The sequence below is a fragment of the Nicotiana tabacum genome, chromosome 9 (genome assembly GCF_000715075.1).
Source record: "Nicotiana tabacum cultivar K326 chromosome 9, ASM71507v2, whole genome shotgun sequence".
In the NCBI taxonomy this organism is placed as follows: domain Eukaryota; kingdom Viridiplantae; phylum Streptophyta; class Magnoliopsida; order Solanales; family Solanaceae; genus Nicotiana; species Nicotiana tabacum.
Genome location: NC_134088.1, coordinates 94,207,931 through 94,231,535, shown reverse-complemented (window position 1 = coordinate 94,231,535; position 23,605 = coordinate 94,207,931). Strand labels below are relative to the sequence as shown.

Sequence of the window (23,605 nt, the reverse complement as noted above, 5' to 3'; positions counted from 1 at the left end):
AGCAATAGTAGCAATTATAGAAGAAAATTAGAGAGAGATTGAGAGAGATTGATGATTTTGTGAGAAAAATAAAAGAATGAGGGGGTATTTATAGTTGAAAATAGGGAAAAAATATAATTACAAAAAGTTTCGGGTTAAAACAAAGTTTGGAGGGGGGAGGAGGGGTGGGAGTTAAATAGCTATTTTGTAAATAGCCAACAACTATTTTTGGCAGACCCAACGACTATTTTTTAAATGCCCAAACGGGTAAATGTTTGTTTTAAATTTTTGACCGTTGGGACCGTTTGGGCCCGCCAAGACCGGTCCGGTCCCGGTCCTAAATGGTCCCAGGCCTAGCGGTCCTAAAGTGAAGAATCGGCCCAGAAGATCGGACCAGGCCCACTTAGTCGGTTCTAACTGGTTCAGGCCCGTTTAGGCCTAGAAGACCGTTTGGTTCGCGGTCCCGGGCCGCCTATTTGCCACCCTTAATCCGGAAACATTTCTCCGGCAAACTTCCATATTTTTCGGTGACCTTCAACAAACAAACGTAACTAGATCTAAACCCCCTTATCACCAACCTATGGCGCCACAAGTTTTGTCTTTTTTTTTAGTAAATTCCATTTCTTTCTTGTTTCTTTTATCTCTTTGGATTCAACAAATTAATTCATTTAAAATGAAATTAAAGCCTATAAACCCGTTGATAACGAAGGTTTTAGTGGTAGGTATGGAATTTAAAAAAACACATGTGAATGAAAAAGAAAAATTAAAAAATAGTGAAAAGTTAATTTATTGCATTTTTTGGCATGGCATTGACGTGGCGCTGACATGACATACGCGTGTGGAGCACCTCATGCCATGAAATTGGAAAGTGATATTAAATTCACTTTGTACAAGTATACAGAGGTACTAGGACACTCGAATGTTTGAAACAGATTTTTCCAAACAAATGCTACATAGTACTTTCTCTCTGTTCTATAATAAGTGATCATTTTACCTTTTTATTTTGGTCTAAAATAAGTATCCAATTACATAATTAAGAAGGAATTAATTTTATTTTTTCAAAATTTCCCTTTATTTACATATTCCAATGTGTCAAAGTAACAAATAATTAAGATTAATTTAGTGAATATATTTGTTTTTCTCTAGGAGTTCGTATTTCCTTAATGGGTGTGCCAAAGGTAAAATTGACACTTACTCTAAACCGTAGGAAGTACATGTTATGTATTTTTTTTAAGAACCAAACCCCAATCATCGATACATTGATTTTGGGTTGGGTTTTTAAATATTTTGGATATCTGACAAAAGTGAAAATAAAACAAAAAACAAAGGCGAAATACATATATACGATCACTTAAACTTGTCCTATATTTTCATCTAGCTACCTCAATTGAGAATTGTTCCTATTAGATACTCCAATCTTATTGAACATGTATCTATTAGAAATAACAAATTTATCAGTAAACAAAATATGATGCGTGTATTTCACACGCATTGACGTGAAAAAAATTATAAAATTATAAAGAGGCACATGGCTTTTGGATTTAATAAAGTATTAAAAAACTTTTTAGCAAAAAAAGAAAAAGGAAAAATCTATTTAAAAAAGAAAAAGAAATCCCTGCCCAACTCCATTACGGTCGCCGGCGCCGTTGCAGCAAGTCCCCCTCCCCATCCTCCCTTTCATCGCCCAATTTCAGAAAACCTTTCATTCTTCCACCCAGTACCCTCCCTTACTCTCACTCCTTTTAAAGGAATTTTGGTGGTGATTTAAGGTGGAGCTCCGATGGCGCGCTCATGGTGGTAAATTGAAGAGAAGAGAAAATGTACGATGGCTAGAGGTGTTTGTGGTGGTCTGAATTTATTATGGCGGGTGCGGTAACAGAGCGTTGAAATGATATGGTTGTGTGGGTTGTTAGACAGTGAGGAGTGAGCTAATGGGGGGTTCGTTGGTGGTATTTCGTGGTGGAGATGAAGAAAAAAGATATTTGTGGTAAAAAAGGAGTTCTGCAGTGGCTCAAGGGGTTTCATAGTGGATGAAGTATTGGGTTCTTGTCCATAAGAATATGGTGGTGGTTTTAGGGCAAGATGATGGTGGCGTAAAGTTGATCCATGGTGGAAGGGAGGCAGATTGTGACAATGGTATGGTGAGATGGATGATGTTTGTGTGCTGCCAAGGTGGTAGGTCCCTTGTGGCGGTGACAATGGCAAACGTGGTAGTACGGTGACGTTAATGGTGGTTGTTAGAAAAAAGGATTTTTGTATAAAAAGAAAAAAGAAAAGGCATGATGTTTGAACTTGTCACGCGCTTAAGAGAAGTTTGGAACACATTTTATGCCATGTCAGCCTTTTATGTCTAATATGCACAAATTCAATAAGGCTGGAAAATCTAATAGGAATTCAGAATAATATTGGACTTGTGGGAAAGCTGAAGCATTGTTGTGTCGGGTGCAATCGCACATGCGCACTTTGGGCCACAAGTGCGGCACCGCAGAAGCGGCCATCAAGACGCTGAAGCAGTTCGTGGCATGCCCAGTTAGGACCGCAGATGCGGTCAGGGTTCCGCAGAAGCGGACTCGCACATGCGGTTGGGGAAGCGCATAAGCGAAAATGCCAGGAAGGCCTGGTGATCATAGAAGTGGACTTAGTCCGCAGGAGCGCGTGCACAGAAGCGCTCCTATATTGCAGGAGCGGAAGCGCAAATGCGCATTTGGTTCGTAGAAGCGGAAGTTGCTGGGCTAAGTGAGAACCATACCTGCATTGGGAATTTTGCAGGAGCTACTGTGGGTTCGCACGTGCAAATTCACTGGGCAGAAAAGGCCTAAGTTCGAGGGTTTGGTTTCATTCTTCATTTTTGGACCTAGAGAGCTCGGATTGAGGCAAAAATTTGAGGGATTTTCAAAGGAATCATTTGGGTAAGGATTCTTGACTCGTTTTTGATTGCTTTACACTAATCTATCATTAATTTTTTCATTTAATTAAGGTTTTCTGTTGAGAAATTGGGGGGAAAAGGTGGAAAAATCCTTAGACCAATTTTTGAGGTTTTAATCGATATTTTTGTATCGAATTTGAGTAATTTTGGGGCGATTTTTCAATTCTTTGCTAAAGTCATAGTTTCATTATTTTAATTAGTTTCATATAGTTATATTTATAGTATGTAATTGTTTTGGCAAGATTCGAGCCGATCGGAGTTGGAAAGTCGAGGGAGAGGCATTCTTATCGATTGATTGAGCGAGATTTGAGGTAAGTGACTTGTCTAACCTTGTGTGGGGGAAACTCCCCTTAGGATTTGGTACTGTTATGGTATTTGCAATACGTGAAGGCCGTGTACGCGAGGTAACAAATGCGTACATAGACCGTCCATAGGGTTTCATAACACAATATACCTATGCGTTTCATAGACCGTCCATAGGGTTTCATAACACAACATACCTATGCGTTTCATAGACCGTCCATAGGGTTTCATAACACATTGGAAACAAAAGTACAAATACGTACATCTCATAACCTTTCACACAACATATCACCTAATCCGTACTTTTAACTACTTACAACATTATTATTTCATTGGCTCTCTTGGCCATACATATGATTCTTTATTCATGGTGCAATGGCCGTATCTCACATTCCACACTTTCATTTCTTCCCTTTCATAGATCATCATCATAATTATCAACAAGTAGAATATTTCGAAAATCACAACTTTAAATTCATCTGTAATGAAGGCTTTTAAACACAATCGATTCCTTTCCAATAATTGGAGTAAAATGATTGGCAATCGAAGTACAGGTTAAAATCATACACAATTTTCACTCACGAATATGTAAGAACGCAAAACACATTGAAAATTACTTACAAAGCATAGCATTAGCTAAAACAGCCACATATGGGCATCACTTGAGTTCATAAACTTTTAGCCGATTATGTTGTCGAAGTCAATTTTGGAATAGTTGAGTCAAAGCTCATTTCATAATCTTTCTCACATTATTTTATTTCATTGGCACCATTGGTCACAAGTATAACTTTCACTATTGGCACGTTGGCCACACTTTATATTCCCAATTTACTGATTTAACTTCCAACCATCTTTATAGGTTATCAACAATAAGACATTCACAATCAAGACTTTAGGTACACATATGAGCAATTAAGAGTCTTAAGAATACTGAGATTCAACAATTTGGCATACTAGCTTTCATTTGAAATACGATTCAAGCCACCATATTTTAATACGCAACCCATACTTTGAAACTCACAAAAACATTATGGAATTCAATTCTAAGAGAGAAAGTTTAGCCAACATACCTCAATTGAGCTTTTCTTAAATTACTACAACATTCCGAAAATTCTAGCAATCCCAATCTATTTGAGACATAACAAAATTGAACCATAATTAGGAAAATATTCATGGTCTCAGCTCATTTGAGCATTTTATCAAACACTAAGTGTGAATTTAGGTTCAAGGTCCTTTTATGGAGGATTCCATCATCCCACAACCCAATCTTTACCATTTTTAGCTCAACAATCTTTCTATACCTTTTGATAACATATGTATGTAAAATTAAAAACCCTCTTGCCCAGAAATTATCTTGCTTATCACCCATTTATAGCAAAAATTCAAAATTGAAGGTTAGGGTGTAGAATCTTACCTCTAGGATGAAGACCTAGTGAGTTTCCCTCCTTAATCTTCCAAAACTTGAGCAAGAATTGAAGAATCAATTATTGAGGAACACCTTCTCACTCTAGGGCACTCTCTCTCACTCTAAAATATCAGATTATACCTCAAAAGTGACCCAAAGAGTATATTTAACGAAATAGGGTCGGGTTTTAAAAATCCAAAAATGGAGCTCCGGAACAAGGTATGCGATCGCATAACCGATATGCGGACTATATATCGGTCGCATAATTGGTTACAAAATAGCCAAAAGAACTATCTGTGTATGCAGTCACTATGTAGTCCGCATAACTGTATGCGGTCGCATAATGCACCACATAACAGTTATGCGGTTGCATAGTCGACCGCATAGTTACTTCCAACTGACCCAATTAACTGCCTCACTCTGCGGCTATTATGCGGTCCGTAAAGTGGTTCTGCGGTTGCATAATGGACAGCAGAAATGCCCTTTTTCGCCAAAAAATTTCCTTTACTTTTTGGTGCATTGTTCAACCCAAAAAGCCCGAGCCGCCAGCACCATGAAACATTATTTTCTTTGCAAACTTTACCGGGCTTTACACTTAAGTACTTTGAAATTTTTCGGGGTGTTACATTCTCCCCCGCTTAGGATCATTCGTCCTCTAATGAGGGTAAAAATCCATCATTAGCATCTTTGCAACTCAGTTTGTTTCATACCACATTCGAGCATCCCCAGATTTGACTAACTCCCAAAATCTCCAAAAATTTCACCAGAATTTCCCTTGTAACTAGGCCTATCCACCTGTTAGAGAGCCCCAGAAATATATCCTAACAACATATACGTGTTCCAACAACGTAACATAATACAAAACAACACCAACTGTGGCCTCACAAGAAATTATATTACCAGAACGGAACACCCTTAACATCAAATGTACAAATCATACATAATTCATAGAAAGAAACTCTTAGAATACTTTGTAAATACATAGATATTCAAACAAGTAAGGATACTTTTCTTTATTTCTTCCTTAGTTTCCCAAGTAGTCTCTTCAACCTGTTGGTTTCACCATAGCACTTGACGGAGGCAATCTTAACTTTCGGACTTATCTAACAAGGATAGCAAATAGTCGCTCATCATAATCCAATTATCCATTAACTCTACATTCTTACACACAGACACATAAAACACCGGGTAAATGGAGGTCAATAATAAGGAAACATCATTCTCATAGTTTGGCCTATTTTCTTCAAGACTTCATAAGGCCTAATGTGACTACACATACTTTACCTCTATTAACAATTCACATAGCATCCTCATGGAGGACATATTGAGAATAACCCGTTCACTTTCTTCAAATCTAAATTTCCATTCCAAACACCCAAAGTAAACCTTTGGCAACCTCTAACAATTACTTTAAGATCTGCTAGCTTGAATATTACCATAAAACTTCCTATCCAATATATTTGATCACGAGATAATATTTCTTCTTTGACATGTTTGAGCCTTCAACCCCCGATTAGTTTCTTTAAATATGAATAACGAGGTTCGAGATTGGCTAAAATTATTCAAAAATCCATCAAGGTACTGAGCACAGTATTTCAAGAGGTTATATCCTAAGAGACATGAAGGTTACTATCAATAGTGCTGAAATTGTTAATCATTGTGATGACATCATTGATTCGACACATGAGGCATAGAGTTGCCTAGTAAGCATTGATAATGTAGGGACCATGTTCATGATTCTGAGATTTAAATAAATGAGTCATTTTAGACATGTGGCATATGGGAGGTATAATCGGAAGGATAAAGACATTAGCGTCAGTTATTCTTGGAAAGCTATGAGTCATGAAGAGGAAAACAACAATTGTTTCATTCCATACGTGCCTTGTTTGGAAATAGTAGGCCTCAAAGAGAGATAACACTTATGTGATACCAGCCGCCTCCTGGGGTGTAGGGAAAAATCAGTTTAACTCGAAATGAGAATATTCTAACACCCTGAATGTGATATGGGTTTCAAAATACATGAAGTTGCATTATGCTCTTAACAGTAACTAGCAAAAAGGAATCTCTGCCACAAGCCTACGAGGATGAAAAAGAAGTTGAGAGCACTTATGATATTATTATCATTCTGACAGCTTAACCTTTTATAATAGTTGATCCTATATGAGAGGACTAGAGATACGACGAATCTGTATTTTAATTCAACATGCTCATGATATGTGTTAGAATCTGAAACATTCACGAGTGAAACCACATAGCTAGGATATCAAAATATTGGGGTTGAGGGACTTACTTGCTGTCCCTTGACTGTTGGGGCAGTGCCTTAGCTGGTGGCCCTTGACTCCGCACCCGAAACATTCATCTATGCCACGCTGGCACATCCCCAAATGACGCCTCCCACACTTCGGACATGGGGGGCTTTGCTGCAGCTGAGAATCCCTATTTGACTGGACCTGGTGATTAGACCCATGGTTGCCTTGCTTACTATGGCCCCACCGCTGCTGATCAGTCCCCGATGGTAGTGCTCTAGCTGAAGACTGAGCAATTGACTGCACGGGTCTGGATGACACTCTCCTATGTAATGCCTTTCCACCATTACCCTCACTATATGAGCCACTAAGATTGCCCGTGGATCGGGTCTTTTTGTTATTATCTAGCTCTCTCTATCTTTTCAACTTTCGATCCTCTGTAGCTTGAGAAAATGCCACCATTTTTCCATAATTCATATAAGAATTCAAGGCAGCCGTAGCGGCCTCATTAATTACCAAGGGACTAAGTCCTTGCACAAACCGGCACACTCTAGCCTCCATAGTGGGCAATATGTAAATAACATACTTGGACTGGTGCGCGAATATCATATAGTACTCCCATACACTCAGGCTACCTTGCCTCAGGCTCTCAAACTCAGCGGCATGGGCCGCCTTAGTTTCAACAGGCAAGAAGTGGTAAATGAAAGCATCGGTAAACTCACTCCACCTTGCCGAAGGGCTCCCTTCTTCACGGGACTCCTCCTATAGTTCAAACCAAGAACACGCCAACTTTTTCAGGCGGTAGAAGGCCAATTCCACTGCCTCTGTTTCAGTAGCACGCATAACTCTGAGAGTCTTGTGCATCTCATCAATGAAATCCTAGGGATCTTCCTCTGGATTAGTACCCGTAAACATTGGAGGATCTAATTGAAGAAACTTGTTCACTCTGGAACTAGCAGATTCCCCTGGCTGACTGGAAGGAGTAGGCCCAACATTCGATCTCTGGACCTGAGAATCCACTATCTGTGCCAACATCTGTATGGCTCCCCTAACATCAACATCAGAAATACCAGAATCGAAAGCTAGAGCTGGATATGGAACTGGAATACAAGTCGGAGGGACCGTTGCACCCTCAGTAGGTGTAGGGACATGTGCAGTCTGATCGATTGTGGTAGTATCAGGAAGTGTAGTAACTGGAGGAGTATTCTCACTCCTTGGGTGCTCACCCGCATCATTAAATATAGAATCAGCTGCCACTCCTGGGGTGACATTGGCCCTTTGGCCAGTTCTTGCATTCTTCTTAGGCGCCATATACTGAAAGTTAGAGTAAAGCACCAGTTAACGGAGGAACAATCTTACAATCAGCTTTATCGCATGATCAAGGACATGAAAGAAGGGTATTATTCCTAAATGCCCATGTAGCATCCCAATTATAGATGTGGTCAACAACACACCGATAATAAGGACTCTACTAGACACGGCTCCGAGACATCTTAGGACACTTTAAAACCTTAGGCTCTGATACCAAGTTTGTCACGCCCCAAAATCGAGGAGCGCAACCGACGCTCAACCGAGTGAACCCGACTGAGCAAGCCTGTTAGATTTCATTCTACCCAAATTCATTCGTGAATAAAGAGGAGATGTACTCCGTTAATCAAATACTGAATAGATTTCATTAACCGCTTCCATTTCATTCCCATTAACAACATCATTCAATATTTCCAAAATAGTATGAGTTTATAGATTTAATGAAAAACATGTTGCCAAATACCAACAGTTCTAATCAAATTCCCAACATCAAATACCACCCACAACCTGTCTACGGAGCCTCTAAGTACAACTAAAGAGTAATATGGAAATGCCGACAAGAAGGCCCCGACTATACCTCAACCACAAAGTACATGAGAAACAAAAGTTACATGACCCCAAAATGAAGTGGGGATCACCAAATTGGCTGAAAGGAGTGTACTGCTATCACTGATCAATGCCACCTGCTGTTGAACCACCTGCATCCATTAAAGATGCAGCTCTCCCGGCAAAAGAGACGTTAGTACTGTCGAATAGCACTAGTATGTATAGCTAGAAATTCTCTTTCAAAATAGAATGCTCATATGATCTATACGTGGAATACATAATATAATATAATTGAAACAACCTGTGCAAACAAGGACAACAAAAGGGACACCTATTGTCTGTATTAATAATGTGTCTCATTAGACCGTTCTTAGTGTTCACATATCATATTATACACTTATGCGTTTCATAGACCGTCCATAGTGTTTATTCATACCGTACATCTATACCTCTTATACACAATGCACCTATGCGTTTCATAGACCGTCCATAGGGTTTCATAACACAATATACCTATGTGTTTCATAGACCGTCCATAGGGTTTCATAACACAATATACCTATGCATTTCATAGACCGTCCATATGGTTTCATAACACAATATACCTATGTGTTTCATAGACCGTCCATAGGGTTTCATAACACAATATACCTATGCGTTTCATAGACCGTCCATAGGGTTTCATAACACAATATACCTATGTGTTTCATAGACCGTCCATAGGGTTTCATAACACAATATACCTATGCGTTTCGTAGACCGTCCATAGGGTTTCATAACACAATATACCTATGCGTTTCATAGACCGTCCATAGGGTTTCATAACACATTGGAAACAAAAGTACAAATACGTACATCTCATAACCTTTCACACCACATATCACCTAATCCGTACTTTTAACCACTTACAACATTATTATTTCATTGGCTCTCTTGGCCATACATATAATTCTTTATTCATGGTGCAATAGCCGTATTTCATATTCCACACTTTCATTTCTTCCCTTTCATAGATCATCATCATAATTATCAACAAGTAGAATATTCCAAAAATTACAACTTTAAATTCATCAGTAATAAAGGATTTTAAACACAATCGATTCCTTTACAATAATTGGAATAAAATGATTAGCAATCAAAGTACAAGTTAAAATCATACACAATTTTCACTCACGAATATGTAAGAATGCAAAACACATTGAAAATTACTTACAAAGCATAGCATTAGCTAAAACAGCCACATATGGGCATCACTTGCGTTCATAAACTTTTAGTCGATTATATTGTCAAAGTCAATTTTGGAATAGTTGAGTCAAAACTCATTTCATAATCTTTCTCACATTATTTTATTTCATTGGCACCATTGGTCACAAGTATAACTTTCACTATTGGCACGTTGGCCACACTTTATATTCCCAATTTACTAATTTAACTTCCAACTATCTTTATAGGTTATCAACAATAAGACATTCACAATCAAGACTTTAGGTACACATATGAGTAATTAAGAGTCTTAAGAATACTGAGATTCAACAATTTGGCATACTAGCTTTTATTTGAAATACGATTCAAGCCACCATATTTTAATACGCAACCCATACTTTGAAACTCACAGAAACATTATGGAATTCAATTCCAAGAGAGAAAGTTTAGCCAACATACCTCAATTGAGCTTTTCTTAAAATTACTACAACGTTCCGGAAATTCTAGCAATCCCAATCTATTTGAGACATAACAAAATTGAACCATAATTAGGAAAATATTCATGGTCTCAGCTCATTTGAGCATTTTATCAAACACTAAGTGTGGATTTAGGTTTAAGGTCCTTTTATGGAGGATTCCATCATCCCACAACCCAATCTTTATCATTTTTAGCTCAACAATCTTTCTACACCCTTTGATAACATATGCATGTAAAATAAACAACCATCTTGCCCAGAAATTATCTTGCTTATCACCCATTTATAGAAAAGATTTGAAATTGAGGGTTAGGGTATAGAATCTTACCTCTAGTATGAAGACCTAGTGAGTTTCCCTCCTTAATCTTCCAAAACTTGAGCAAGAATTGAAGAATCAATTATTGAGGAACACCTTCTCACTCTAGGGCACTCTCTCTCACTCTAAAATATCAGATTATACCTCAAAAGTGACCCAAAGAGTGTATTTAACGAAATATGGTCGGGTTTTAAAAACTCAAAAATGGAGCTCTCGAATAAGGCATGCGATCGCATATGCGATATGCGATTACATAACCGATATGCGGACCGCATATCGGTTGCATAATTGGTTACAAAATAGCCAAAAGAACTGTCTGTGTATGCAGTCAATATGCGGTCCATATAACTATTATGCGGTCACATAATGCACCACATAACAGTTATGTGGTCGCATAGTCAACCGCATAGTTGCTTCCAACTAACCCAATTAACTGCCTCACTCTGCGGCCATTATATGGTCCGTAGAGTGGTTCTGCGATCGCATAATGGACCGCAGAAAGGCCCTTTTCCGCCAAAAATATTTCTTTACTTTCCGGTGCATTGTTCAACCCAAAAAGTCCGAGCCGCCGGCACCATGAAACATTATTTTCTTTGCAAATTTTACCGGGCTTTACACTTAAGTACTTCGAAATTTTCCGGGGTGTTACATTCTCCCCTGCTTAGGATCATTCGTTCTCGAATGAGGGTAAAAATCCATCATTAGCAACTTATGCAACTCAGTTTGTTTCATACCTCATTCGAGCAGCCCCAAATTTGACTAACTCCCAAAATCTCCAAATATTTCGCGAGAGTTTCCGTTGTAACTAGGCCTATCCACCTATTAGAGAGCCCCAAAAATATATCCTAACAACATATACGTGTTCCAACAACGTAATATAATACAAAATAACACCAACTGTGGCCTCACAAGCTATTATATTACCAGAACGGAAGGGAGGGCTAGGCCAGATATTATGCTGTTCCTGCTAGAACGGAGGCAACTGCATCCGATTCTATCATCACTGGTATTGTTTGGTCTGTCATAGAAATACATCAGTCTTATTTGATCCAGGCTCCACTTATTCCTATGTATCATATTATTTTGCTTCGTATTTGGGGGTATCCCATGATTCTTTGAGTTCTCCTATCTATGTGTCTGCACCTGTGGGTGATTCTATTGTTGTTGACCGTGTGTATCGGTCGTGTTTGGTTATTCTTAGTGGTTTTGAGAACAAAGCTAATTTATTGTTGCTCAGTATGGTGGATTTTGATATTATTTTGGGCATGGACTAGTTGTCTCCCTATCATGCTATCCTTCATTGTCACGCCAAGATGGTGACGTTGGCTATGCAAGGTCTACCACGACTAGAGTGGAGTGGTTCCTTAGATTATGTTCCTCGTAGGGTTGTTTCATTTATAAATACCAAGTGGATAGTTGAGAAGGGGTGTGATGTATATCTGGCATATGTGAGGGATGTTAGTGCTGATACTCCTACCGCCGAGTCAGTTCTGGTAGTGAGGGATTATCCATACGTATTTTCGACGGATCTTCCAAGCATGCTTCCCGACAGAGATATCGACTTTGGCATTGATTTGTTACCGGGTACTCAACTCATTTATGTTCCATCTTATCATATGGCCCCACTAGAGTTGAAGGAGTTAAAGGAATAGTTGCAAGAGTTGCTCTATAAAAGCTTTATTTAGCCCAGTGTGTCGCCTTAGGGTGCTCCTATCTTGTTTGTAAAGAAGAAGGATGGTTCTATGCGAATGTGTATTGATTATCGTTAGTTGAACAAGGTTAGAGTGAAGAACATGTATCCATTTCCACATATTGATGACCTATTTGATCAGCTTTAGGGTGCAAGAGTGTTCTCTAAGATCGATTTGTGTTCAGGCGATAATCAGTTAAAGATTTGGGAGCCAGATATCCTAAAGACTACTTTCAGGACTCGGTATGGTCATTACGAGTTTCTTGTGATGTCTTTTGGGCTGATCAATGACCCAACAACATTTATGCACTTGATGAACAATGTATTTTAGCCCCATCTTGACTAGTTCGTCATTGTGTTTATTGATGACATTCTGGTGTACTCCCGGAACTGGGAGGATCATGAGTAGCACCTGAGGACTGTGCTTCAGACCTTAAGAGAACAAAAGTTATATGCAAAATTTTTGAAATGTGAATTCTTCCTAGATTCAGTGGCATTTTTGGGTCATGTAGTATCGAGTGAGGGGATCAAGGTAGATCCGAAGAAGATTGATGCAGTGCATGGTTATCCTAGACCGTCCTAAGCTACGAAAATCCAAAGTTTTCTTGGCTTAGCGGGGTATTACCGTCGATTTGTAGAGGGTTTCTTGTCTATTGCAGGACCTATGACCAGATTGACACAGAAGGGTACTCCGTTCAGGTGGACTGTAGAGTGTGAGGAGAGCTTTCAAAAGCTCAAGACTGCTTTGACTACAGCCCCAGTGTTGTTGTTGCCTACTAGTTTTGGGTCCTATACGGTGTACTGTGATGCGTCGCACATTGGTCTCGGTCCAGTGTTGATGCAGGATGGTAGGGAGATGGCCTACACATCTAGACAACTGAATGTGCATGAGAAGAACTATCTTGTCCACGACCTTGTGTTAGCAACTTTTGTTCATGCCTTGAAGATCTGACGACACTATTTGTATGGTGTCCCTTGTGAGGTCTAAACTGATCACCGAAGTATAAAGCATCTATTTAAACAGAAGGATCTTAACTTTCGGCAACAGAGGTGGTTGGAGTTGCTTAGGGATTATGACATCACCATTCTCTATCATCCCGGGAAGGCCAATATGGTAGCCGATGCCTTGAGTCGTAAGGCTGAGAGTTTGGGCAGTTTAACATATCTACCAGTAGCAGAGAGGCCGTTAACTTTGGATGTTCAGGCCTTGGCCAACCAGTTTATCAGATTGGATGTTTCCGAGCCGAGATGGGTTTTGGTTTGTGTGGTTTCTCAGTCTTCTCTTTATGATCTTATCAAAGAGCATTAGTATGATGACCCCTATCTACTTGTCCTTAAGAACACGGTTCAGCACGGTGATTCCAAGGCAGTCACTATTGGAGATTACATTGTGTTATTGATGCAGGGCAGGCTATGTGTGCCTAATGTATATGGTTTGCATGAGTTGATTCTCCAAGAGGCTCACAGTTCGCGGTATTTCATTCATCCAGGTATCGCAAAGATGTATCAGGACTTGCGGCAATACTATTGGTGGAGGTGGATGAAGAACGACATAGTGGATTATGTAGCTCAGTGCCTAAATTGTCAGCAGGTGAAGTATGAGCATCATCGTCTTGATGGATTGCTTCAGAAGCTAAAGATTCCGGAGTGTAAATGGGAGCGGATTACTATGGATTTCGTTGTTAGGCTCCCACGGACTTAGTGGAAGTTTGATGCAGTTTGGGTGATTGTGAATAGATTGACCAAATCAGCTTATTTTATTCCTATGGTTACTACTTACTCTTCGGAGCAACTGGCTTAAGTTTACATTCGCGAGACTATCAGGCTTCATGGCGTGTCGGTATCTATCATCTTTGACCGGGGTACGTAGTTTACATCGCGGTTTTGGAGAGTCGTACAACATGAGTTGGGTACTTGGGTGGAGTTTAGTACAACATTTCACCCTTAGAAGGACGGGCAGTTCTAGCATACTATTCAGATATTGGAGGATATGATTCGTGTGTGTGTGATGGATTTTGGGGGTTCTTGGGATCAGTTCTTACCACTTGCGAAGTTTGCCTACAACAACAATTATCAATCATGCATATAGATGGCCCCGTATGAGGCTTTATATGGTAGGCGGTACCGGTCCCCGTTGGGTTGGTTCGAGTCGGGTGAGGCTAGACTATTGGGTACAAACTTGGTTCAGGATACTTTGGAAAAGGTTAAATTGATTCAGGATCGACTTCGTACAGCCCAATCCAGGCAGAAGAGTTATGCGGATCATAAGGTTCAGCGATGTTGCATTCATGGTTGGGGAGCAGGTCTTGCTCCGGGTTTCACCTATGAAGGGTATTATCAGGTTCGAGAGGAAGGGAAAGTTGAGCCCTAGGTATATCAGGCCTTTTGAGATTCTTGAGAGGGTTAGAGAGGTGGCTTACAGACTTGCACTACCACCTAGACTCTCTGCAATTTATGCAGTATTCCATGTTTCTATGCTCCGAAAGTAGCACGACGATCCGTCTCATGTGTTAGACTTCAATTCAGTCCAGTTGGACAAGGATCTATCTTATGTCGAGGGGCTGGTGGCCATTTTGGATAGGCAGGTTCAAAAGTTGAGGTCAAATAACATCGCTTCAGTGAAGGTTCAATGGAGGGGTCATCCGGTCGAGGAGGAGACTTGGGAGACGGAGCATGATATGCGTAGTCGTTATCCTCATCTTTTCACCACTTCAGGTATGTCTCTATACTCGTTCGAGGACGAACGTTTGTTTTAAGAGGGAGAGGATGTGACGACCCGGCCGGTTATTTTGAGAGTATTAGCCCCGAACCCCTATTTATTACTCCCTCTATATCATTTTGTGGTTTTGTGACTTGCCATGGTGTTTGGTGTCTTGTTCGGGATAGTTTCAGAGTGGAAATGGGAACCATAGTCCCTAGATTGGAAGTTTTCTAGGAATTTTCCGTAGTTTGAATTGTATGAAGATGACTCAGGAATAGAGTTTTGATGGTTCTACTAGCTTCGTAGGGTATTTTTGATCTTAGGAGCATGTTCGGATGTTGATTTGGAGGTTCGTAGGTCATTCCGGCGTTAATTGGCGAAAGTTCGAAAATTGGATGATTTTTGAAAAGTTTGACCGGGAGTGGACTTTTTTTTATATCGGGGTCGGATTCCGATTCCGGAAGTTGGAGTAGGTCCATAATGTCAATTGTGGCATGTGTACAAAATTTGAGGTCAATCGAACTTGATTTGATAGGTTTCGGCGTCGAATGTTAAAGTTAGAAGTTCTAAAGTTTATTAGGCTTGAATTGATATACAATTCGTGTTTTTAGCGTTGTTTGATATGATTTGAAGTCTCTACAAAGTTTGCATTATGTTTTAAGACTTGTTGGTGTATTCGGATGAGGTCCCGAGGGCCCTGGGTGATTCAGATTGAATCAGGAATAATATTGGACTTGTGGGAAAGCTGAAGCATTATTGTGTCTGGTGCAATCGCACATGCGCACTTTGGGCCGCAGGTGCGGCACCGCAGAAGCGGCCATCAAGCCGCAGAAGCTATTTGGGCCTGCCCAGTTGGGACCGCAGATGCGGTCAAAGTTTCGCAGAAGCGGACTCGCACATGCAGTTGGGGAAGTGCAGAAGCGGAAAGGCCAAGAAGGACTGGTTATCGCAGAAGCTGACTTAGTCCGTAGGAGCACGTGCATAGAAATGCTCCTATGTTGCAGGAGCGGAAGCGAAGATGCACATTTTTATCCGAAGAAGTGGAAGTTTCTGGTCTAAGTGGGAACCACACCTGCGATGGGAATTCTGCACGAGCGGCTGTGGGTTCGCACGTGCAAATTCACTGGGCAGAAAAGGCCTAAGTTCGAGGGTTTGATTTCATTCTCCATTTTTGGACCTAGAGAGCTCGGATTGAGGCAAAAGTTTGAGGGATTTTCAAAGGAAACATTTAGGTAAGGATTCTTGACTCGTTTTTGATTGATTTGAACTAATCTATCATTAATTTCTTCATTTAATTAAGGATTTGGGTTGAGAAATTGGAAAGGTGAAAAAATCCATAGGCTGAATTTTGAGGTTTTGATCGCGATTTTTGGATCGGATTTGAGCAATTTTGGTATGGGTGAACTCGATATCGAATGGATGTTTGGATTTTATAATTTTGGTCGGATTCCGAGATGTGGGCCCGGATCAACTTTTTGGGGCGACTTTTCAATTCTTTGCTAAAGTTGTAGTTTTATTATTTAAATTAGTTTCTTATAGTTATATTTATAGTATATAATTGTTTTGGCTAGATTTGAGTTGATCAGAGTTGAAAAGTTGAGCGAGAGGCATTCTTATCGATTGATTGAGCGAGATTTGAGGTAAGTGACTTGTGTAACCTTGTGTGGGGGTAACTCCCCTTAGGATTTGGTACTATTATGGTTTTGCAATACGTGAAGTCCGTGTACGCGAGGCGAGGAGTACATACTCGAGTTAAATGTTAAAAATCCGATTCTTACTGAGTAGTTTCCTATTCAATTTCTTAACTGAGTTGCTCTAGCATGTGTAGTCATCATGTTTAGCCTAATGTCGCATGTCTACATATCTTAACTCTTACTTGCAATTTGTGCAACATGCTTAGTTGAATTACCTACTTCCTTGATTTTGTATTCAGTTTTTAACTCTAGGATTCCTTCTTGTAATTTCGTTGTTCCATTGGTTATGAGTTGTATATTTACTTTTGGAACTACAAGGCGGTACCTTAGGAGCGCACCTGCTGCATATTTACTTTTGGGACTACGAGGCGGTACCTCAGGAGCCCTCCTGTTGTGTATTTACTTTGGAACTTCGAGACGGTACCTTGGGAGTGCCCCTGTTGTGTATTTACTTTGGGACTATGAGGCGGTACCTCAAGAGCGCCCTTATTGTTTACCTCTATTTGCTGTGTTGTTGTTGTTTCTTAACTTGTAAGTATCTTGTTTTTTCCTCACATGTTGTAGTTGTCTTCCTGAACCCCGTGTTGTTATCTTTCTGTAAATCTTCATTGTTCACTTCTTAGTCATTTCATTATATTATTATATTTTCTGCCTTGTTTCCTATTATTTCCAGTAGGGCCCTGACCTGACTTCGACACTACTCTAGTGAGGTTAGGCTTGACACTTACTGGATACCGTTATGGTGTACTCATACTATACTTCTGCACATCTTTTTTTGCTGATTCAGGTACTGCTTACCAGACCATGTACCAATGAGCTAGCCCGTACGTGGAGACTTCAAGGTACATCTTCCAGCGTCCGCAGACCTCAAAGTCCCCTTCTATCCTTATAATGTTGTTTTCCTTATTCTCATGAGACCCTGATTTATAGAGATACTTAACATTTCTTTTTAGAGTTTGTGACTTATTTCTACCGGGTTTTGGGAGTTGTAACTATTTTGAATCGCAGTTCTTATTTATTTCAGATGTTGAGATTGAGTTTCAGCTTTATATTCAGTTATTCCGCAAAATTGTTAGGCTTATCTAGTCTTAGAGACTAGGTGCCGTCACGACATCTTACAGAGAAATATTGGGGTCGTGACACATCCAAAATTTGCACGTGTCCCCTGAACGAGAATTCGATACCATAAAGCCTTCTCCTTAGGCCATTTCCAACCCTACTCCATTTTTGCCTCCAAATTCCATTTTGAAGTTAAAAATAGAGTAATTTACTCCAACCATCTCCAAATTTGCCGCCAATAGTATTACTCAAATTTGATGTGATACTATTCATCTAATCCATCACTATTCCTTATTATTTTATTATTATTTTTTTGTTATTTAACCCTTTTAATTTGTCATATTATATATACCTAATTATTTTTATGTATTATCTTTATAATATTAATTTTACATCTTAATTTGGGCATCTAATTTTGATAAATTAAATTATTTTTATGTAAAATTTTAAGTTAATTTTATTATAAGTTATAATTGTATAAAAAATATATAACTATCACAAAAATGAAATGTGAAAATATAACATACAAGATGTTGCTAAAATTAAAAAGTGAAAATTAAAAATACATTAAATAAAAATACATTAAAATTAAAAATACTTTAAATTAAAAATACATAAAAATTAAAACTACATTAAATAACATAATAATTTAGTAGGGACCTTGGGAAGGTCCAACTCCAACAGTAGAAATGCTTGGGAAGGTCCAACTCCAACAATGGAATTGTAGTCGATGAAAATCACCGATTTGAACAAGTTTTAGGTCGACACAAAAATATTAAGGACAAAGATACTCATTTTGCACTTCGTAATGCATTAATAGACCATTTATGGGAGCATACTAGAGTGGTAGTTGTATATTTAAGTAGTATTTAAAAACTTTTAAACTACATGTCATATGTATTGAATTATCTTATATCTCAATGATTTCACTTTTATTTGAATTATCCATTAATATATATAATCTATAATATTTGCATACAAATTATATTATTTGAAAATTTATGTTATAAAAGAATATCATTTTATTTTAAATGGTTATATAAGAAAGAAATATGAATTTTACGGGATGATTATGTAAAAAGAAAAAAAGATAGGATTTGCTTAATAGAAACAAGAAAATAAAGTTTAAACAAAAGATAATAATATAATATAGAAGAGAGAGAAGAATATAAAAAGGAATATTCTTTTTCGGACTAAAAATTGGATGTTATAAATAGTATTTTATTTAAGGTGAATGTCTATATTTTAGAAAGATTTTATGGTTGTTACTTGGTGGCTTAATGTCACGACCCAAAACCTAATCCGTCGTGATGGCGCCTATCATAATACTAGGCAAGTCGATACTTCCAAAACACTTTCAACATTTAATAGAAATGAATTAAAACATTTAAAATAACCGGAGTTTTTTTTCCATAAAACGGGGTAATACCCAAAACATAAGTACGGAAAAATAGCCTGACATCGGGGTGTCACTGAGTCATGGGCATCTAGATATCCAGTCTAATACAACAGTGTTTAAGTATCAATACTCATGCGGACGCCCGCAGCTACCTCGTAGCCTCCGATACTCGATCGCACACGAACTCAATGACCTCCGTGATCAAACACACCTTGATCTGCATATGAAGTGCAGGGTGTAGCATGAGTATAACCAACTCAACAAGTAACAGAAATAAATAAGGAACTGAGAAGGTAGTGACGAGCTATACAAATACAATCCAATTTCAATAATTCCAACAAATAATAGACATGCTTTCAAATCCAACAATTTAAGTCAAATCAGTTTAATACAGTTAATGTGCAGGTACTCCGGATATAGAATTTTTCAGAAATTTCACAACAATGACAGATAGCAACTAAGTGCATCAACAAACGAAAGCAAGTACCGCCTCTCAGGGAAACAGTCACTCAACTCGTCACAACAGCTTAATCACTAAGCTCTCAGCCCTCAGTACTCACTCTCAATAGGTACCTACGCTCATTGGGGGTGTGCAGACTCCGGAGGGGCTCCTTCAGTCCAAGCGCTATATCACTGCGGCGTGCAACCTGATCCCATATAAATCGCCATAAGGATCGTTGCGGCGTGCAAACCGATCAATATATACAGCCCTAAGGCTTGTTGCGGCATGCAACCCGATCCATATATACAACACTAAGGCTCATTTCGGTGTGCAACCTGATTTATATATATACATATAGCTTACAGCTAGGCACTTAGGCCCTAACTCAGTCACCAACCTCTCTAGTCTCTCGGGTTCTCAAAAATCATAAAGATCAGCCCAAACAAAAATAACATACTTTATCAACAAGAATCAAGGAGAGACTGAGATATGATACACAAGTAAAACCATGATTTAGTACAAGACAACAATTAGCAAATACTTCAACAAGTACGCGACCTCTGCGGGTCCCAACAATACCATCACATAGCCTAAGCATGATTTCTAACATGATTTGCAGTCAAATTTCTATAACACAGGGAGAAAAGGTAATTAACAATAGGCTATTTGACTTTACAATCTCACGGGGCAGACAAAGTCACAATCCCCCACGGTGCACGCCAACACGCCCGTCACCTAGCATGTGCATCACCTCCGAAATAGTCACATCATACCAAGAACCCAGGGTTTTATACCTTCAGGACCTGATTTAAGACCATTACTTACCTCAAACCAAGCAAAATCCTACTCCGCAATGCCTTTGCCCCACAAACTCCATCACACACGTACTGAGCATATTCTCTAATATCTGAATAGTGCGCCCGGACTGTCCGTCTATCTGAGGGTGAAATGTTGTGCTCAACTCCACTCGAGTACACAACTAACAACCTTCCAGAACTGTGATGTAAACTGTGTACCCCGGTCAGAAATGATAGATACCGGTATGCCATGAATCTTGATAATCTCGCGGATATACACTCAGCCAGCTGCTCGGAAGAATAGGTAGTCATCACCGGAATGAAATGAGCTGACTTGGTCAGCCGGTCCACAATCACCGAAACTGCATCAAACTTCTGCTGAGTCCGTGGAAGCCCAACAACGAAATCCATAGTGATTCGCTCCTATTTCCACTCAGGAATCTCTAACTTCTGAAGTAACCCACCTGGTCGCTGATGCTCATACTTCACCTGCTGGTAATTTAGGCACCGATCTACATACTCCATTATGTCCTTCTTCATTCTCATCCAGCAGTAATATTATCTCAAGTCCTGATATATCTTTGCGTCACCCAAATGATTAGAATACTGCAAATTGTGAGCCTCATTGAGAACTAACTCACATAAACCATCTACATTGGGCATACATAGCCTGCCCTGCATCCTCAATGCACCATTATCCCCAATAGTTACCTCCTTAGCATCACTGTACTGGACCGTGTCCTTAAGGACAAGCAGATGGGGGTCCTCATACTGACGCTTCCTGATACAATTATAAAGAGAAGATCGAGAGACCATACAAGCCAATACACGACTCGGCTCAGAAACATCCAATCTAACAAACTATTTAGCTAAGGTCTGCACATCCAATGCCAGTGGCCTCTCTGCTGCTGGAAGATATCCTAAGCTCCCTAAGTTCTCCGCCCGACGACTCAAGGCATCGGCCACCACATTGGCCTTCCCGTAATGGTATAAAATGGTGATATCATAGTCCTTAAGAAGCTCCAACCACCTCCGATGACGCAAGTTAAGATCCTTCTGTTTGAACAAATGCTGCAAACTCGGATGATCAGAGTAAATCTCACAATGGACACCGTATAAATAGTGTCGCCAGATCTTCAAGGCGTGAACATGTTAGTTCTTCTCATGTGGCTTCAACTGGCGTGAGGCATAAGCAATCACCCTATCCATTGCATCAGAACACACTCAATGCCGATCTGCGAGGTATCACAATACACTGTGTAAGAACCAAAAACTGATGGTAGGACTAGAACTGGAGCCGTGGTCAAAACAGTCTTGAGCTTTTGAAAGCTCTCCTCACACTCCTACGACCACCTGAAAGGAGCACCCTTTTGGGTTAATTTGGTCAAGGGAGATGCAATAGATGAGAAACCCTTTACAAAACGATGGTAATAGCCGGCCAACCCAAGAAAGCTCCGAATCTCCGTGGATGAGGACGGTCTGGGCCAACTCTGCAGTGCCTCTATCTTCTTCGGATCCACCTGAATACCCTTACTGGACACCACGTGTCCTAAGAACGCCACTGAACTGAGACAAAACTCATATTTTGAGAACTTTGCATAAAGCTTCTCCTCCATCAATCGCTGTAACACAATCCTCAGATGCTAAGTATGCTCCTCCTGGCTACGAGAGTACACCGGGATGTCATCAATGAATACAATAATGAACGAGTCGAGATAAGGCTGAAACACACTGTTCATCAAATGCATGAACGCTGCTGGGGCGTTGGTCAACCCAAAAGATATCACAAGGAACTCATAATGGCCATATCGGGTCCTGAAAGTTGTCTTAAGAATATCTGAGTCCCGAATCTTCAGCTGGTGATACCCTGACCTCAAATCAATTTTGGAGAACACCATCGCTCCCTGAAGCTGGTCAAACAAATCATCAATACGCAGCAAAGGATACTTGTTCTTGATTGTGACCTTATTTAACTGTCTGTAATCAATGCACAATCTCATACTACCATCATTCTTCTTCACAAATAGAACTGGTGCACCCCAAGGTGACACTCTAGGCCGAATAAATCCCTTATCAAGGAGTTCCTGAAGATGCTCCTTCAACTCCGCCGGTGCCATACGGTACGGTGGAATAGAAATGGGTTGAGTGCACAACACCAAATCAATACCAAAATAAATATCCCTGTCAGGAGGCATGCCCGACAGGTCTGCAGGAAACACATCCGGGAAATTTCGCACCAACGGAACAAAATCAATAGCAGGGGCCTCTGCACTAACATCCCTCACAAAGGCCAGATAAGATAGACAACCTTTCTCAACCATTCGCTGAGCTTTCAAGTATGAAATCACTATTCTGGGAACATAGTCTATAGAGCCGCTCCACTCAACCCTCGGCAACCCCGGCATCGCTAACATCACGATCTTAGCATGACAATCTAGAACAACATGACATGGAGATAGCTAATCCATACCCAAAATCACATCAAAATCGACCATACTAAGCAACAAGAGATCTACTCTGGTCTCCATACTCCCAATAGTCACCACACATGACCGATATACACGGTCCACAATGATAGTATCGCCTACTGGAGTGGACATATCAACAGATAAAACTAGAGACTCACAGGGCATATCCAGATAATGAGCAAAATACGAGGACTCGTATGAATAAGTGGAACCAGGGTCAAATAATACCGAGGCATCTCTATGGCACACTGATACAATACCTGTAATCACAGCATCCGAAGTAATTTCATCTGCTCTGGTAGGAAGAGCATAGAAACAGTCCTGGCCGCCCCCTGATCGACCTCTCTCTCTCAGGCGACCTCTAGATGACTGGGCTCCACCCCGAGCTGGCTGAGCGGGTGGTGAAGCAAATGGTGCTGATGTTAGAGACTGGCTCCTCTGCTGAGCTGGACCTCCCATAAGGCGGGGATAATTCCTCCTGATGTTGCCAAACTCTCCACACTCATAGAAACTCCCCGGTGATGGTAATGGTGACTGAAGGGATCCCCGAGCACCGAGATAACTGGTAGAAGGACCTGGCATAGACGAGCCCTGACCCGATGGAGCATGGGACAAACTCTGAGCTGGGAGGGCACTGAGAGATGAAT

General features: G+C 40.0%; 1 long non-coding RNA gene across 1 annotated transcript; it reads left to right on the top strand.

Annotated features, from left to right (window-relative positions):
* Positions 1-1,312: 1,312 nt before the first annotated feature.
* On the top strand, positions 1,313-17,811 carry LOC142164257 (uncharacterized). The gene is made up of 3 exons (XR_012694967.1): positions 1,313-2,888; positions 3,148-3,216; positions 17,581-17,811. It is a non-coding gene; the product is annotated as an uncharacterized LOC142164257 (long non-coding RNA).
* Positions 17,812-23,605: the final 5,794 nt, after the last annotated feature.